We start from the raw sequence: 16,892 nt of genomic DNA, 5'->3' as shown, positions 1-16,892 counted from the left end.
ACAGAAAAGATGGCCCCAGCTGTAAATGGCAGGATGTGCAGAGCCATGGGTACCCTTGCAGCTCTGAAGATCTCCCTTGCAGATAAGAGAGTGTTGCATGTTTCTGCAGTGGTGGCACAGCTCATATACACTGTCAGTAGAGAGAGGTACATACAATGAGCAAATGATCTCTCACCATTTCCTGTGTTGTGCTCCAGATGTACCAAAGCTAGAGGGGTGACATGGGAGGGCAAAAGAGAAAAAAGGCAGGAAAGAGGGGGAAGAGTATTTTAGGCTTGTAATTATTATTTCTTGTTAATTCTGAAATTTAATGAGATCAGGAGCATAAGGATGAAAAAATTTATTTGCAATTAACTAGATCTTAATTGGTTTACAAAAGGCTCTGTGTTTATCCAACCAGAGACCAATTATATTTCTTAATATTTCTCCTACTTAATATTTCTCAATATTAATTTCTTAATAATTAAATATTAATGACTAATATTTTATTTAATATTAAATATTCATTTCTTAATATTTCACCTACCTTTCTTAATATTACACCCACATTCTACTTGGCTCTGTCCTGAATGGGACCACTTTTCTCTGTGGAATGATAGTATATTTTTACTTCCTCTTGATCTCTTAATTCTCCTACACTGGCAACTTTATTGTGTGTAAGACATGTTTTGCCTGTGTGTCATATCATTAGATATACAGGTATTCCAGAACCTAGAGTTTCAGCAGAAGTGAGTAACCCTGGAATAATGATGACCTTCTGAATCATCAACCAGATATGAAAGAAAAATTTCTCTTCAGCTGTAAAATGAAGCATGCTCCCTATATTTAATTTTACTTTTGGTCTAATCAGAGACTAATTTTATCTTTTAATATTAGGAAAGTTATAAAATCAGTATAAAACTGAAGAAAAAAGAAGCCTGGTTTCTTAATGAATATTTGAACTCAATATTGTTAAACACAACCACATCAAGGCCAATGTAATGAAGGACTGTGAGAGCTTTTAGTGTTGGTCAGATTTTGGGGAGAGGGAGCTGCAAATAGCACTTGAGAGGAGCCCTAGAGGAGGGATGAGGAGTGGGCAAAGCTAAGCATCTGACCAAATCTGTCGGGAGGACTAGGGAACCTGAAGTCTTGGAGTCAGTAAATGTTTCTCCTTTAGGTTTTGAGTAGGGTTTTTTAAAGCTATTTCTGCCTGTTTAGCCTGCTGTGTGACAGCAGAAGCCAGAAGGAGCTGTAAGGAGTGGGAAGGAACAATTCTGAGGGTGGATGTGTTTCAGAAGGTGGTTCCTAAAGTAGTTTGCTGCAAGTATGAAAAACTAGACCAAATTGAGACTGTCTTTTCAATGTGCAGTTATTCTAGCTCATTTTTAATGTACTATAAAACAAAAGAAACTGAAGGTTTGTGAAGGTCCAACAAAAAACTTTTATTGTTTGACTTAGTAGCTATGAGAAGCAATCCACTACACTCTAAATTTGAAACAGCGAAGGAAGCTTTCATGTAAAGCATTTTTGCATTGTCATCATAGTTACATGAATATCATAACCAAAGCGAGTCATAAAAACAAATAGAGAAGACTGTGAATATAGTGTGCCTGGACTTTAGTAAAGCCTTTGACACCATTTCTCACTGCATTCTCCTGGAGAAACTGCCTGCTCATGGTTTGGCCTGGTGCTGTTTGCTGGGTAAAAAGCTGGCTGGATGGCAGGGCCCAGAGAGAGGTGGTGAATGGTGCTGCATCCAGCTGACAGTCTGTCACTTGTGGTAGGCTGAGTCCTGGGGTCAGTCCTGTTTAACAACTTTATCAGTGATCTGGACAAGGGGATTCAGGGCACCTTCAATCAGTTTGCAGGTGACACCAAGCTGGGTGGGAGTGTTGATCTGCTGGAGGGCAGGAAGGCTCTGCAGGGACATCTCTGGACCTGTGGGCTGAGGCCAGTGGTACAAGGTTCAGTAAGGCCAAGGGCCAGGTCCTGCCCTTGGGTCACAACAGCCCCAGGCAGGGCTACAGGCTGGGGAAGAGTGGCTGGAAAGTGGCCCAGGGAAAAAGGACCTGGGGGTGCTGGAAAACAGCTGAGCATGACCCAGCTGTGCCCAGGTGGCCAAGAAGGCCGATGGCATCCTGGCCTGGCTCAGCAATGGTGTGGCCAGCAGGAGCAGGGCAGGGATTGTCCCCCTGTACTCAGCACTGGTGAGGCCTCACCTCAAATCCTGTGTCCAGTTCTGGGCCCCTCACTACAACAAAGATATTGAAGCACAGGAGTGAGTCCAAAGAAGGGGAGCTGAGCTAGTGAAGGGTTGGAGCACAAATCTTACAAGGAATGGCTGTGGGAGCTGGGTGTTTAGCCTGGAGAAAAGAAGTCTTGTGGGAGACCTTATCACTCGCTACAACAACCTGAAAGGAGGTTGTGGTGGGGTGCGGGTTGGTCTCTTTTCCCAAGTAACAAGTGATAAGAGGAAATGGCCTCCAGTTTTTCCAGGGGAGGTTTAGGTTGGATATTAGGAAAAATTTCTTCACCAAAAGGTTGGTCTGGCATTGGAACAGGTTGCCCAGGGAAGTGGTGGAATCACCAGCTCTGGAAGTGTTCAAATGGCATGTGGATGTGGCACTTGGGTACATGGTCTTATGGTAACCATGGCAGTGCTGGGTTAACAGTTGGACTTGGTGATCTTAGAGTTCTTTTCCAGCCTTAATGATTCTATGATTCTACAGCATGCTTAATCTCTGGGAGAAAGAGACCTTTCCTTGCCCAACAATATTTCTTAACATTTAGGGAGGAAAGGGATTTTGCAGTCCTTACACTGAGTGGCATTACTGTAAGATGGAGGTCTCAAGGGGGAACAAACATAGAAAATTGAATGCTAATAAGGATAACCAGACCCTTTCACATCTAGAAGTTATTTTTGTGTCCTTCTAACACTGGGATTAAAAGGACAGTGAAATCCCTAATCAGGTATTCATGAAAGTAAGGGTTGTTTCTTAAATAATTTTGTTTGGACACCGAGCTTTCTATCATTGTATTATATTTTGCTAAAACCATTAAAAATGCAAAAAGTCATCATATTCATGCAGTGTATTTTTCTACTCTTAAATCTAGGTTGAAATGTGGTTTTTTTCCCCAGTGGAATAAATGGACTTAAATATTTGGTCATGTTCCTCTATAGAACTACCCACAATAACACAGGCATTATGCTGTAATTAAGCTGGGTTTAATTTGGGTGTTTTTTAAAATGAATTAACATTTGTTTTTGCAACAGTCTCTGTATTTGTCATATCTTCTAAAATGGAAGGTGACAGTACAGGGTATACACTAATTTGGCACTCTGGTGCTAAACTGTGCTTAAGACCTTGAATATTTTGGTGCCTTTTCTCTTATTTCACATTTTCCAAGATTTCTCTCTTTATTTTTGTATTTGAATATTATCTCCATTGAATTTTGGAGGAAAAAAAAAAAGGACTGCTTAAGTTTTGCTGCACTGTCCTTTTACTCTTTTACTTAAGCTGCTCATGAGACCACACTTGGAAATAAGAGATTTTGAAGAAATTATATATGGTATGGGTCTCTTTAGATTTAAGCTGAAAAAGATATAAATTTATATCTCAGCCATTAAGGCACTTGTCTGAAAAGCCTAGGGACCTTGGAAATATTTCTACCAGCTGCTATTTGTTTTAATATTCTAATGTGCTCTTTGCTGAGAAAGTTAAATTAATGTATCTTTTTTATATTGTAGACATATTCAAAGGGCTCACATTGAACTAGGGTTTCATAATGCTGGACTTCTTGTGAAGTGCAAAAAAGAGGAGCCTAACCTGATGCAGTAAGTAAAATAGGCAAAATTACTCTGTTTAATAGAGTAACACACAGATAGTCATGTCTATTTCTCCTGGCCCTCCTTAGTACCCATTTCAAGTTTAATTTAATTCTTCAATGTAATTGATCAGCATATTGTATGGACCAGCACACTCTTTTTCATATTCCAGAACCTCTTTGAAATTCTGGGAGTATTAGCTTCTTTCAATATGTCATCAAACACCTTACATGTTTGATGAATAACCTTACAGGTTATTCTCTTGCTGACTGACAGATGCAGATTTTTCTTCTCCTGTCTTTTCACTTGATGCCTTCAGTTTAAAATTTTCAAGTCCTTCAATTAATGATTTTGTACTATCATATTTAATCCTATTCTTTTTAGTGGTCTGCTTCTGGGGGTCATCCATTGTTTTCTGAATGATGTATCTATTTTGAGTCTAGGCTGTATTGTTGATCCTCAGGTTTGTGTGATCAGCAAATTTTATTAGCACACTCATATTTTGGTTCTAGGGTCACCTAACAAAAATATTAGAAAGGACAGTATCATGACTAATGCTTCAGGGACTCCATTTATTGTATCTCCTCAGTCTGTTTTCTTTGGAGCACCACCCACTGCCACGCTTAAATAGTTCCAATCCCTTGCCATCTGTACTAACCTTCATCTCTTCAGTTATTATCTTGTATGCCATAATTTGAAACACTATATAAGGTTAAAAAACCCCAAAAAACAACCCACACATGAATACATTTCCCTTGTGTAGCAGTGTAGTGGTTTGACCCTGGCTGGGTGCCAGGACTCACCAAAGCCATTCTATCACACCCCTCCACAACTGAACATGGGAGAGAAAAGGGCTGACCTAAGGACAGAGAGAGATCACTCATCAAATACTGTCATGGCCAAATCAGACTTGAATAAGAGATATTAATTGCATTTATTACTAACAAAATCAGAGCAGAAAAATAAAATAAGACCTTAAAAACACCTTCCCCTCCACCCCTCCCTCCTTCCCAGCTCCACCTCATCCCCCTCAGTGGTGCAGGGAGACAGGGAATGAGGTTCTGGTCAGTTCATCACCATATGTTTCTCCCACTGCTCAGGGACAAGAGTCCTTCCCCTGTTCCAGCATGGGGTCCCTCCCATGGGAGACAGTCCCCCATGAACTTCTCCAGTGTGAGGCCATCCCATGGGCAACAGTTCTCCCCAAACTGCTGCAATGTGGGTCACTGCTCCATCGGATGCAGTCCTGCAGGCACAGCCTGCTCCAGCCTGGACTCCCCACAGGGTCACAAGTCCTACCAGGAATCCTGCTCCAGTGTGAACTTCTCTCCGAGGGGCTCCAGGTCTTGTTTTCCCTGTTCAGGTCTTGAAGAAGGGGGGCAAAATATATGTGGAAGGTTGGAGCTGCTTCCACAACAAAAACAGGCAGGAAAAAGCTGGAGTGAGCAGCCAGGCAAGTGGAGGGTTTGGTCAGTCCTCCTTCAGCTTGGCTATTCCCTCAGCTACGAAGGAAATCCTTGCTCTGTTGAGGAATCTGCCTAGGTTAGCTGACTTGTTCTTTTTTTGATGTGTTCCTCTGTGGTAGATGAAAATTCAGGGTGAGGTACATCAAAAGGAAATGCCTTTTGGAATCAGTTGAGCATATGAAACTAACAAAAATGCATTGAGTGGAAGGAGTGAATAGATTTGCATGTGAAAAAAGGGAGCAACTTTGCGTATGAAACTCTCTAATGCATTAAAATTGGACAGTCATTCATGCTGTAAATCCAGACAGAGGTGAAGGAGGAAAGTAGAATAATGGAGGCATCTACAAAAGCAGCTTTTGCATAGCAAGACACTTCAGTACCTATTCTAGGTTCTGTGAGGTAGTGTTCTGCAAGGTGAATTCTATGTGCCTTTTTTTTTTTTTTACAACTTATAAAGGAAATGTTTCTATTTCTTTTAATTTTTATACTGTTAGCACCATAATCCAATGAACTGGTACTTTAGGTCAGACTTTAGTAGACTGGAGGAGGAAGGGATGAACAGGCTAGTGAAGGAAAAAGTTGTCTATTTCCTTTGGGTTTTATATGTTTTGTATATATTTTCAAGAAATACTGTGAAGTGTGAATTAAGTATGCTTTAAAATTCTTCATTATCCTAAAGAGGTGCTCTTAATCACAGTAAAATACGGTTCAAAAAAGTACAAAATAGTTTCACAAACCTGATGCAGTACAGCAGTGGTATTTTCCCAAGAGTGATCTCCTGTTCCATTTATAGAGCAACAGTGTCCCATAGGCAAGTTACAGGACCATGGTCTATTGCTATAAATAGTAGAGATCTTAACTTCTATTTTCACTTTGGAAGATGAGGCCTTGTCTTATCTGTAAGGATACCCCTGGGTTCCACTCAATGAGATTACTGACTTCATCTGAGATTGCTGTAGCTTCCCTTCTGCACATGGAGGAATGCTGTAGTCCATTCCCAGCATGGAAAAAGATCTTGTTGATTCACACATGTAGATGAAAAAGATGGGGGATTGTTCCTCTGTTGCAAGGTTTAAACACCTGAAGTATCTGGTTCTAGTTCCTGGGACTCTTGTGCATCTGTGTAAATTCAATTTTGGAAAACAAATGTGTTATGTTGATAGAGTGAGACGGAACAAACATCTTCCCATGTATTTTCCTTCGGTCCTCATCACAAAACAGGGTGCAGAATGGGTGGGATTCCTGCAAGGTATCAGTCATGGTCATAGTGTGTAGAGGCTGGTGAACAACTACCAAACAGATTTCTCTTGTGATTAGGAACAGCCACAACTTCTCTTGCAGCTCATGAGGGATTAGTGGGCAGGGCAACACTTTTGCACCACAGTTAGTCTGCCTGGGGTGAAAAGGACAGGATTACAAAGGCAATTAAAGCTGCAGTGGTGCTTTGCAAACCTCTCTTTGATTTTTTTTTCCTTTCCTACCTAAATTTAATTCTTATGATGGCCAGTAAACTAGGAATTGAGCTAAGACACAGATAGCTGAAGTCAGACACAAGAATTGAGTGAACAATGGTTTGAATTCAATTGCTCCTCAAAATTTTCTACTGAAATATAAGCCTACCAGTGGTGGTGATGGCTGTCTTGTGAAAATATCCAGTGAGCAATTCAGGGAAGAACCTGGTCTTCACAGCTCACCAGTTGATAACAACTCTGTAATGCACCCAGATATTGAGCCTGACAGCTTTTATTTATTTAGCTATAGGATCTTTTAAGAGGTGTCCCAGGGTTTAGCTGTGTAGTGTAATTGAAAATCTTCAATAAAAAGCAACTTTTTTTCTAAATGAGAATTTTATTAACAGACAATATGTATACCCAACTCTAACACATTATCTCAGGCTTCAGTCTTTCAGATTTTTGCACACGTAGCTGGTCCTCTGGCACAAAGTTTGTCCCCTTCTTGCTATAGATTGTAAGATAAAATCCTCGTGGAGCTTTGGGCAATGGTGTGAAAAATATGTACCTTTTTAGTTTCTGAAATGGTCTGTAAGTTTTGTTTACTAAAGCCAGCAGGGGCTAGGGCCTTTTCACTTTCTGCTCCCCATGTACTATCCCTTGGATGGCTTTTCTAGAGCTGATAATTGCAGTTCATTCGAGGTTTTCTTAAACTACTGAGTGCTTCACACCTTTCATGTTCAGGCATTTTGTCATTCCTTTCTGAAGAAAGTGAATGTGCATTGAATGTGATACCAGAACACAGCGTGACAGTTTGCTTTTACCGAGGCTCCCCCAGGTCTTGTAGTGTTGGTATCTCTGGACTGTATCCCGAATTTCCAAGTTTGAAGGATAAAGGCATTCTCTCCGACAAGACACCCCCGTGACCCATTACTGTAAGCATTATTTTCTGGGACCAAAGATTACGCTTAGCACAGAACATTGGTCAGCACAGTTAATTTTCGCTCGCTGTGTTTGGTGTGAGTCAAAAATGCAGGAATACAGCGTTTGTTATTCCTGCGGGGAGGAGTGCGAAATACACGATGGGGCTCGATGCCCCCGATATTGGCACCCACTTACTCTCCTTCTTTCTCAGCCCTGAAGGCAGAAGGGGCAAGCCCGCTCTCAGCGCTTTGCTGTCACATCACGCCCGCTATTGTGGTTTCAGCGGGCGGTGAGGGGCTGGGGGGGCACAGGGATTTCTTCCCCCGTCAGACGAGCTGTTCCCACGCCGCGCTGCGGTGTGTCCCCGCCGTGGCCGTGGCCCGGCCGGGTCCCGCGGGCCGGGCTTGCGGACCAGCCCCGCTCCCGGCGGGGCCCATCCCGGCGCGGCCGGGGGGGCGGCGGGGGCGGAGCCGGGCCGGGGCAGGGCGGCGGTCACGTGGCGGGGTCACGTGGTGGGGGAGCCGGGCCCAGCCGCCGCCGCTCCGGGAGCGGTGAGAGACGGAGCCGGGAGGGCGGGCAGGGAAGGAGGGAGGGGAACAGGGAGCGGGAGGGAGGGAGCCCGCGGGCGCGAGTGGCCGCCGCCCGCTCCGCCGCCGCTGCCGCGCCGAGGTGAGTGCGGGAGGTGGGGCGGGATGGGCCGGGAGCTGTGTGGGGCCGCGGGCGGCTCCGGGGCTGTTTTCCTTTTGTTCCGGTGGGCGCCGGCCGCTGGCAGGGCGGTCCCGCTCCCTGCGGGCGGGGGTCCCGGTGCGCCGCCGGGACGTGCGTGTCCGCCGTGCGCCGCGTCCTTCCCGCCGCGGCTCCCCCGCGCCCGCCGGGCACCGGCCGGGATGAGCCCCGGCACGGCGGGCGGGAGGCTGCCCGGAGCCCCCATCCTGCCCGTGCACCTGCGGCTCCGGGCCGTGGGGCAGGGGTGGTGCCCGCCCTTCCTCCCCCGGAGGTCCGGGAGCGGCCGGGGGGTCCGGGAGCCCCGGGCGGCGGCGGCGGCGGGGAGGGAAGCGCCGGTTCCGGCATCACCTGTGACTCTCCGTGCACCGCCTGTAGCGCTGCCATTTGTAAATATTTTTGTCTTTTTCTTCCATTTTTCCCCTTTCCCGCTCCGTCCCCGCCGTGCCCCCGCCTCAGTGGGGCTGGGGGTGGCGGGGGCCGCACGGCTCGGAGCTGTGCCCCGCGATGTGCCCAGATCCGCCTCAGGAGCGTAACTCCTTCGCATTCTTTGTGTTGTGGCTTCTCGTCGTACCTTTCCGTAAGCGTCTGTGTGCGAACGCGTTCCAGCACCTTGGCTCTCTAAAGGTTTCCGAAAAAGTGTAGGAATCGTTCACCAGTTCAGTGCTTAAATTTGACTGAGGCATTAGAACAGGCGATTAAAAGCAGCTGTATGGGGTGAGATCAAAGGTCTGTCTTGTTTGGATTGCCGTTTCTGCAAGTGGCACATAGCAGATGCTTAGGAAACACCATAACAACAGGGTGAGCGTGCTGTGATTCTTTGGGAAACCAGCCAGGCCTCCAGCAATTTGAGGTTAAGGGATTGCCTGAGTCAAATGTGATGTTTTTGTATTTAAGAGTCCTTTTTTGCCCGTGGTTTAGATATACATGTTTTTCAAACAAGAACTAAACAAAGGCCTCTTAATAGAAAATGTTTATCTTTAAAAAAATACAATTGCACTCATATTATTGTCATAGGTAGTTTCATTTTGCCAGGATTAAATTTGCCTGTCCAAGGATTACTGATTCATGAGCAACATCCTGTGTTTTGAATAGGGAAGGGGTATTTGCAATGGGTATTTTCTATCTATGAAAACTGTAAATAAAAAAAATATTTCTTAATGTTTGTTTTTGAAAATAATTTGCAAATTTTGAATCTTAAAGTATCTGTTTAATAAAATGAAGTATAGTAAGAGCTGTGTCAAAATAGCAAGTGTTTTGCCATAATACAATATTGACAGCTTTGGAGACGATCATTTGAACCACTAACATTTAACTGTTTATACTTAAGCTTAAAGACTTAAATTGTTGTCTCATTGTGTCAAGATTTCTGGTAAAATTATTTTGAGGATACCATCACAGATTTTTCCACAATAGCAAAATCATGGTGATCCCCAGGGATGCTAGCTATCAGCTTGATCCTGTAATCCTAATTCAAGAAATAGCTTCATGCCAGCAGTTCCTAACCTGATTGCTCTTATAAGGAACATTTGTGCGAGTGGGCCTCATTTTTCACAGGCAGTGGGAATGTCAGGCAAAGTAGAGCTATTTCAAAAAACTGCATATTCCCCCACGCCCCCAATGGAATTTTGTAAGAAGGTCATTAGCAGTTTCTTGGGGGCTGAAAGGAGGTAGTGGGTTGATAGTATATATAGATAGCTATTTATAAGATTAAAAATAGCTTAGAAAACTGACAACTGGAACTGTTATGAATGATTTTCATAGAAAGACAATTTTTTTTTTGTACATTGCATCACTGCTTCTGACAACAGATTCGATTTCTCACCTAGTCAACAGATGTTTATTGTAAAACCTTTAACACATTCATTATTCTATGAAAACCCTACTCACGTTGAACTATACTGAGCCTGTGGTGGACAGCTTGAAATATTCATTATATTTCCTTCAGTAAGGCAATGAATAGATTTAAATGGTTCTATTGTGAACTTGCACCAAGAAAGCTGATGTAGTGCAGCTGATTCATTTTTGTCACAAAAAATTGATTGATTCAGCTGAACTTTCAAATAAAATCAGTTTTGTTTATAGCTAGCCTTTAGAAAAAGTTGTACTTGTTTTATGTAGTTATTAAGCATACTTACAATACGCAGCTTTTAGCATTGCTTTTCATTAGTAGGTCTCAAAGCATCTTGTAAAAGAATTCAGTGTAATTATTCTCTTCTTATCTTAGGGTAATTATTATGTTATCTAGTGCTCATAAAGAGATCATTGTCTGCTGTGATTGCTATAAGAAGCTCTATATGAAGGTCTAATAATAAAATCAGACTTTTTGATTTAGTTCTTTTTTTATACAATAAAACCCCAACAAACTCACCTTTCTGTTTCTGTTGTTCATTTAACGAGGACTGAGGTAATTTCATACCATACCTTCCATGCCAGTGTTGGGAGCTAAGCCTATGCTTTATGGAGGAAAGACTTCTCTTCCTAGTGTCAGAAGAAACCTTGCCTAAGGCTTAACTAAATTCATGGATGAGTTAGGAAATGTTTCAGGACAGTTCCTGTTAAGGTGATCCAGGTACTAATGCTGCATGTCTCTAGTTCAGTTCTCAGGGAGCTTGGCTGCTCAGAGAGTTTGTCCATATGTCTCTTGATATTGATCAGGATAAAAAAAAGTGTGTGTGAATGAGTGAGGTACATGGCCAGCATTATGTGTTTTACTTCATCTCTACTGTGGTGGAGCTGGTAGAAATGGTACAAAATCTTTCATTTTTTAGAGTCACTATCAGTGTCTCACTTGTGTAATGCAGCTGGTGGCAGAACAACTTCTGATGCTAGGGATGTGAAGTACACATCTTTAAGTTGTTTTCCAACTGTCTCTATCAGTTGGGATGTGCAGTTGATTATTACTAATTACATTATTAGTGCATTTTCATAGTTGCTTAGGACTTGAGGTCTTATGATGGCTTGATAGTTGGCAAAATAAAACAAAAAGGTGTTAGTTTTTCTAAAATTCAAGATAATATATTAGGCCATTGTCATTTAGGGATAAAATACAAATTAGGAAATGTATGGTAAATTTGATAATGGAAAGATTATGACTTGAAAACTGTATAGTGTAATATATGCTAAATAATATGGAAACTGTATTTCTAGACTGTGCAATGCTATCAAGAAATAGAAGCTATGATTATAGATCTAAGAAGATCTAGAAGGAGTTATAGAAGATCTGTAACTTAGATCTAAGTTGTAATCCTTTTAAGGCTTAGCTACTGTAGTAAAATGTTTGTCAGAAGTTGGGCAGGTTTAGTCAGTGATTATGGTTGGCTCTCTGTAGAAACAATGCCTTGTTGGCAGACTTGCATCTAGATTTTGCTTAGATTTGTGTGGCTTTGGATTATTTGGAAAAAGGTCCAAGAGGAAATGTTTTGAGAAGTCCAATTTCAAGAAACTGCCTGTTGCTGTGCTCATTGTTTTTGTTTGACTCTTGTTTTGATCCATGCTTTTATTATTTGATCCATTGTTTCTCTATTGTGTAATTTTTGATTAATGCCTTTGTTTACATCATTTTACAGTATTTAAAACTTTAGTATCTTTTAAGTGGTTCACAATAATAGTTTTCACTTTGTGCTCACACCCATGAAAGGCCTCAGTATTAATCTGCTTTGTGCCATATCCTTGAAAGCTGTGTATACCAGATCTGGTCTGGAGAACCTCCCACTGGAAAGCTGGGCTGTGTGGTGTGGAGGTCCTTTGTGGCCTTCTGCACAGTTTGAGGGCTAACAGACCCAGCTGGTAGTCATATACTTTCCTGGTGTCCTGGGTTGGAATAGTCTCCAACATCCTTGTCTAGAGCAAAATACTCTTTGCAAAACATTCACTTGAAGGCTGACTCTCGCATTAGAATAGAAAGATCTAGCATTTCTCAATACTCACATCAATCCATCCTATCAGTTCCTCCTCTGCTTTGTACGTGCCATGGAATAGATTCCTCTCCTTTGAAAACACTCTTTTCAGGACATGTTTGTTGAAGCAAATATCTAGCAGCTGAACTGTTTTCTAAATAAAATCCTTGTTTATCTCTTGTTTCACTAGTTTGAACAGTACATTTCAAAGGTGGCCAAATCCATGCATATAGCCATTTAAAGAGAATTGGTACAAATACTTTACCAGGGGTCTCTGGTACCACTTAGGCAGACAAAAGACACGAAAAGGAGCCATAAATGTTGGACACAATATGCAAGAAAAGAAGCCGTCTGCATGTATAGCAAGAATATGATAGAAGAGCAGTGTTTTTGAAGATAAGTAGCAAGTAAAGTTATTGGGAAAAGCAAAGGTTGACTGCCTGCTGTGATTATGATGGATCACAGTCCACAGGAGACTCTTTAGTTGGGGAAAGACCATAACTAACAAAATTCTTAAATGAGGGAGAAAGCACTCTCACTTTTATTCTCTTTTGCATGCAGTATCTAATACAATGGCAACCTTGGTCTTTTGAGTATGCAAGCATTAGTAGCAATGTTATTGCTGTCTCTGCTTTATAAAGAACAGATCTCTCTATTCTATTGCAATGGTGGCTTGACTTTTATGAAATCCTTTCAGTTGTAAATAACGAAAAAATGAAACACAACCCTAGAGATCTACCTATCTAAAATCTGATTAAAATACACAGAAGGTAGATTGACTAACACAAATCCTGTCTTGCAGATCATAGAGGGTATGGGTAATAGTTACTGTTGTATAAAAATAGAAAAAAATGTTACTCATAAAGCTATTTTAAGTGTTAAGCAAAACTTTTAAGGGGGAGTGAATTCAGCTAAGGGAGAGGGAGGAAGAGTTACATACTTGTGGTGTCTTCCCCAGCTCTCACGAGTCATGTAAGTATATTAAGAACTGTTACTATATAAATATCCTGGCTGCCATACAAGTGCCCTACATAGTGTTTGGAAATGAGGGACTTGAACAGTGTAGGTGTTGAACCAGCTTTAGATATTGTACCTTCTTTTTTCTCAGGCACAAAAATATGGACCTATGAATGGCATATCAGCTGAGACCAGAGGTATTTCTGCATTGGTATCTTGTTTTTAACAGTGAATGATAGCAGATGCCCAGGGCAGAGTATGATAGGGTGTGCAAATAGCTGAGTGTCTGAAGGGAAGTGTCACTGGGTTCTAGCAGGGTGGAGTTTAGGGGTCTGTGGGCAGGTATTTAATCATTTGGGTTTTAATAGTTGGAGTGAATTTATGCCATCTTTTTTTTGAACCCTTGATTGCTTTAGCATCTGCAGCATCCTGTGGCACAAGAATGACAGAAGTTTAACATGTATATTTTTAATTTGTCTGTTGCCAGCTTGAGAGTTAAAATCTTCCATGCATTTAATTTGTTTGATGTAAACCCCTGTTTTTTTCAGTTTGTAAAATTTGATAAGAAACTTTTATGGATAAAGTTGATGTGGAACACATGGAATGTCAGCCTTGTATGCAAACTCCTGTTTGCTGTAAAATTTATAGAAAGGACTCTTTATAAAAGTTCTTTTCACTTTGAGTAAAGTCCATTCATCTTAACATGGAACCTGAGAAATTCTTATAGGAGTTTTGCTCTTAACAGTGTTTCTTTTTTTTTTGTAAAAACTCTGTGGTTCCTATCTACTGTATATGAATTCTATCTGTAGAAACACTGTGAGCATAAAATATGGCCTTTCTATAGTTGCATAGTAGAAGACTGGTATTATATGCATATTTGTCCCATTAGTCATGCAAAAAAGAAAAGACATTCCTGAATAATTTGGAAACAGAACAATGTGTAAATGAAATAGCTCTTTCCTATGGTCAGTAAAGGAACTTTCACATTATCTGTAAAGAAATAATAATGTAGTCAAAAGGGTTTGATTTGCATTTCCCAGCTTGGATTGGGCTGGAGTCTGTTGAGGACTTTTCTAGTTTGATGTGGACTTATCCCTGGTTTGGATTTCTCTTTCTTTCTCTTATCTGGTAGGGTTTGTTAGAAGATCTTTAATTATGTTTGATGCTTAAGGCAGAGGATTCTTTACAGAACATACATATATGTATTTCTGTTTTTTAATTTCTCATCAGAAAATGGGGCTACACCTTCCATTGTCCTGTAAGTGTTTATGAATTCAATTTGCTATAGCAATTAAAGTGTTTGAATTCTAGGAGAGAATTAAATAAATGCATTTGTATTTTATATTGACATGGGAAGCTACGCAGTGAAAATCTGCTAACTTGCATGTATGATCAAGGGATAAAATTAAACCAGCTCATGTTACAGGTATGCAGTTTGGAACCATTTGCTGTTTTTCCAAAGTGAAGATGAAGATATAAAATAGATTAAAAATAGATTAGACCAGCGGGGAAGGGACATGGTTCTTCTGAAGATACCTATATGAAGTCTTATGGTGAATTGTAGCAGAGCATTATGAGCAAGAATTAGTCTGTTTTTCTCAACAGACAAAGCTTTGATGCAGCAATAGGGTTCCATTAAAAGCAAATACAAATCATAATATTAAGTCTTCTTTCTCTGAGTTGCAGACCTTTCAGAGGTGCATTCCTTCCAGATTTTGCCAGCCCACTGAGGAGATGTTCTGCCTTCATTTATACCAGTAGAATAACCCTGTGGAACATGTATTAAATCCAATACAAGTTATTTCTCAGTGTTGCAAAGAGAATTTTTGAATTTGAAAGTCTGTTCACTGGACCTGTAATAAGATTGAGGAAAGTATACTATATAAAAAAAGTATATTTTGAGCTCAGTACTTGTGCTAAGAGTGTGCCTGTGCAGTATTAGTCCCTCCATCCAGAGGCCTCAGGGGCTCATGCTGGGTGAGTGCAGTGGCAGCATCTCCTGAAAAACACCTCAGCCTTCATGCTGCAGTCTGATTAGAAAGGTGCTGGTATGCTCTTCTACAGAGGAGATGAACATAGAAAGAAGACATAAGTAAACTAGCAAAGATGAAGTGTACAGTCACATGTCATCCACATATTATCATGAGAACTGTGTATTATCTACTTTGCAGTAGCAAATTGCTGACTGTGTCCTTTAGGAAAACATATTCTGTCAAAAAATACCCATATCCAATGGATGAATAACCAACATGTGGACAGAGAGATGGTGGAGGTGCACAGAGGGGTGAAGTGAAGCAGTATGAGAATTTAATAACCATATTGGCTCTCATGGGTAGGATGCACGATTTTAGAGTCTGGCTGCTGTGGCTTTTGCATGGTATTCTTTAAATCCTTTTAAGGAGTTATAGAGGACTTTGTTTCCTTAGTTGTTATGAATTAGAAGGCAATAACAGACATCTTCCCCCCCTCCCCCAAACTAGTACTTACTCTTATTAATAAAGGAATTGGAAATTGCTCTTTCTTCCAAGGATTTAAATGAAAAACCACTGAAGAGAGAGTGATGTTGTAGCTTGGGAGTTGAGGAAGAAGATGTATAGAAAATTCTTAAAGTACAATTTCATTTTCAGTGATGTATTGGTCTGTTTTGCAGTTATTAATGCAGAAAGCAGGTGACCTGAATGAATGGTGGTTGTTCTGGGCTAGAAGTGACCATTAATGCTGCAAGATCTCATAAAAGATAGTCTCCTATTTCCATGAGATGCAACAGTAAAGTCTTTTGTCTCAGTCATAGGAAGTTTATGTTCCAAAGGTTGGATAGTTGTCTTCCCCTTCTCCCTTTGGAGTTTGCTTTAAATATTTCTGGTGGCTTGGAGAGAAAATATTTGTGATTTGATTGTCTGGTGCTGTGGTGCCAGAACAAGCTCTTGCAGTTTTAAAATAGTATTACTTGTTCAAGCTCCAGAAATACAGGAAAACTTTGTTGCCTGCTTTGGATTTGAAATTATGTCCATCCTTATCATCCAAGGATGCACAGGGAAACCAAGAAATAGTCAGCATTTGTTTAATGAAAATTCTCCTAAAAAAATCAAATTACCTTTGCATGGGAAATTATAAGAAAAATTTTATAGTGCCTTCAGGAGGAGATTTGCTATTAGTTGTCCATTTTTTGTTAAGAAAGACAGAATGGGACAGATAGAATCTGGATCATACTGATTTGCCTCCAGGGGCGTTGTTTCAGGTTTGACAAATACCATGCCTGATGACTGAGTGTCCATAGTGATGTGCAGCTGTCTGTTTTCACTTACATTTACTTCTGCTTTGTTTTCTTGGTGTGGAGGCTTAAAATCTCGTGGCTTTCTGAGCTTAACACTTGCTCAAGCTGTGAATAACTTTTCTGCCTTGGAGTATCCTGAGAGGTTTGGGTTGTTGCCTTTTTCACTGGCAGGACCAGTGTGGAAGGACTGAATGGAAAATCCTTAAGTGCTGACATTGCTTAGTTTTGTTTCTGTTTTGATTGTCCCTAATGACATCTTTAAGTGCACCCATCCACGTGTGGGGTTGATAACACTTGATGAGAATAGGCTTGAGGTGATGAAGGTTTAATGTAGAAGGCACTGGAGAACCTCCTAAGGAGTACATGAGTTCTTTCAGTTTGTGCTCTTAA

At 41.2% G+C, this 16,892-nt stretch overlaps 1 protein-coding gene across 2 annotated transcripts in view; it reads left to right on the top strand.

Moving 5' to 3' along the window:
* The first annotated feature begins 8,169 nt into the window (after window positions 1–8,169).
* The window catches only part of TULP4 (TUB like protein 4), a 149,227-nt gene continuing 140,504 nt past the window's right edge, over window positions 8,170–16,892 (top strand). The window contains exon 1 of one of the 2 annotated variants that reach the window (XM_066546915.1): window positions 8,170–8,200. The gene's annotated coding sequence lies outside the window, so the exon portion shown is untranslated. Of the gene's footprint in view, window positions 8,201–8,243; window positions 8,319–16,892 lie in introns of those variants that run through there. The other variant, XM_066546914.1, reaches the window with a different exon arrangement.

This window comes from Molothrus aeneus, chromosome 3 (assembly GCF_037042795.1).
Source record: "Molothrus aeneus isolate 106 chromosome 3, BPBGC_Maene_1.0, whole genome shotgun sequence".
Taxonomy (NCBI): Eukaryota; Metazoa; Chordata; class Aves; order Passeriformes; family Icteridae; genus Molothrus; species Molothrus aeneus.
Note: the sequence above shows the minus strand (reverse complement) of the source record. Positions and strands in the feature narration are given on the sequence as shown.